Raw genomic sequence first — 2,500 nt, forward strand, 5'->3', positions numbered from 1 at the left:
CGGCGGGCGCGACGGCCTTCGGCGGGGAGAGGGAGAGAGCGAGAACGGCGACGGCGCCCCTGGCGCCCCGAGACGGCGACAGAGAGGGACGGGGAAGGGAAGGAGAGGACGACGCGGGGGTCGCCCCCGCCCCCCCCGGCGCTCGCGCCTCGCGCGCGGCAGCACGGCACGGTACCCGCGCGGTACCCACCCGCAGACAGCCGCCCGCGCGGGGGGAGGCCGGGGGGGGGCGAGGCCCGCGCGCCTCGCCTCCCCCCCTCTCGCCCTCGTCTCTCGGCCCTCGGCGGGGCGCTCTCGACGCCGCCCCGTCTCTCTCGCTCTCTTTCTCCCCGGCCGCCGCGCCGCCGCTCGGCGACGCGGCCCCCGGCGAGGACGAGCTCCGCCCCAGCGGCTCGCTCCGGGAGCGGGGAGCTACGGAGCGCTCCCCGAGTCTGCATTTAGGGGGACGAAGGCCCTCGGGCGCGGCCACGACGGCCACGGCCACGACGACGGGCCTGCGAGGCGACCCCAGCCGCGCCGCCGGGGTGGCAACCCCCGGGCGGCGATTGATCGTCAAGCGACGCTCAGACAGGCGTAGCCCCGGGAGGAACCCGGGGCCGCAAGTGCGTTCGAAGTGTCGATGATCAATGTGTCCTGCAATTCACATTAATTCTCGCAGCTAGCTGCGTTCTTCATCGACGCACGAGCCGAGTGATCCACCGCTAAGAGTTGTCTGGCTTTCGGCACCGAACCCCGCACACGGGCGGAGGGGGCCCCTTTTTTTCTCTCTCGCCGAGGGGGCACGCACGCGGGCCGCCCCCGGCTTCGACCGTACGAGCACACAACGCAACGAACCGAGTGGGGGGGGAAAGAAAAACCATCCGAGAGCGAAACGCCCAACGGAACGCTCCGAAGGTCGGCGGGAAAGGCGGGGGGACCCGCGTCCCCGACCGCCTCCCCCCGCCGCTACGAGCGAGGGGAGACGCCGCCGGCAAACTGTGCCGTCCTCCGGAGGCGGCCCAGGCGCCCGGGCTCGGCCCGGCCTCCGCACGGAGGAGGCACGCGGCGCGCGCCGGACCGCGGGGGGACACGGCGGCCCGCCCGGCCTCGCTGCAACGGGACGACGGGACGCACGCGGCCGGGGGCGCGGCCGTCGGCCCCCGCGCGCGCCGCTCTCCCTTCTCACCGCCGCTCCGCGGACCCGCGGAGCGCCGCCGCGCCACCGCGCGGCCGGCTCGCTCTCTCTCCCCAGCGGCCTTGCCGCGCTCGAGACGGCACGCGACGGCCACCGCCCAACCGGCAACGCCCCCCGCGGGACCGCTCCCGCCGGGAAGGGCGAGCGCCCGGCGGACGCGCTCCGCCGCCGGCGCCGGAGGCGGGCGCCGCACCGAGACCCGAGCCGGCGTCGCGAGCGCCCGGAGCCTGCCGGACGGCTGACCCGCCGCCGCAACGGCCGCACTCCCGGGACCGCCGCCGCCTCGCACCGTCACGGAGCCCCTTTTTCCTCGGGCACGCGCGGCCCAGGGGAAGGCGTGCGGCGCCGAGCCGGGGGGGTAGGCGGGGAGGGGGGCAGCGACGCCCGCCCTTTTCTCCCCGCTGACCGGGCGGGGAGACCGGGCGGGGAAGCGCCCCCCCCCCCAACCCCCCACGGCCGCCGCGCGCACGACCTTCCTCCGGGGCTCCGCGAGCGGACGGAGAAAAGGGCGACGGGGAGGCGGCGGGCGGGGCCCGGGCCGGGACCGCCGCCGGCGACGGCGGGCGCCGTCCGGCCGGCCGTCCCCGCTGGCGGGGGACACTCGCCGAGCGGCGCCGCCGCCGCTCGGCACGGGGCCGCCCGCGCTCGCGGACTCTCCGGCGACGGAGGGACCTGCCGAGCGCTCGGCCCCGGGCGGGCGGGCGGTCGCTGAGCCGGGGACGGCCGGCGACCGGCGCCGCCGGCGCGCTCGAGGAGAAGGCCGTCGAGGGGAGAGAGACGGCGCGGCCGCGCCGCGCGCGGCGCCGCACCCCAGAGACCGCAGAGGCGGCCGAGGAAGGAGGAGAGCGCGGCGGGCCCCGGCGGCCGCAACCCCGCAGCTGAGGAAGGGGCGAGAGAGCGCGCGCTCTCTGCCGGCGTCGCCCGTTTCGAGGCGAGCGGGTCGGCCCCCGCGGCCGACCGCGCGCCGCGGCCTCTCCGCCGAGGCCGGGCCGCGGAGAGGGGGGGGCAGGGCGCCCCTCCCCGGCGCGGCGCGACAAACCCCCCGCGCGCGGTAACGCGGCGGGACGACGGCCGCGCGGCCGGTGGCCGCGGGCACCACCGCAGGGGATCACGCGGGAGTAGCTCCCCACCCCTCAATGGAGCCGCGCACCGCCGCCCGGCAACCGCCGCCGCCGCCGCCGCGGCGGAAGGACGCGCCGAGCCGCCCGAGTCTTTAAACCGCCGCCCCGGCTCGGCGGCGGCCCTTTCGCGGCCCCCTCCCCGCAGCGTTTGACGACGCCGAGGAAAAGGAAGCCGGGGGGCCGCCGGAGGCGCGGAGCGCTAGGT

General features: G+C 78.9%; 1 non-coding gene across 1 annotated transcript; it reads right to left on the reverse strand.

Moving 5' to 3' along the window:
• Positions 1–557: 557 nt before the first annotated feature.
• LOC144248033 (5.8S ribosomal RNA) lies at positions 558–710 on the reverse strand. Its single transcript, XR_013341443.1, has one exon. It is a non-coding gene; the product is annotated as a 5.8S ribosomal RNA (ribosomal RNA).
• Positions 711–2,500: the final 1,790 nt, after the last annotated feature.

Source organism: Lonchura striata, chromosome 33 (assembly GCF_050655825.1).
Source record: "Lonchura striata isolate lonStrDom1 chromosome 33, ASM5065582v1, whole genome shotgun sequence".
NCBI lineage: Eukaryota > Metazoa > Chordata > Aves > Passeriformes > Estrildidae > Lonchura > Lonchura striata.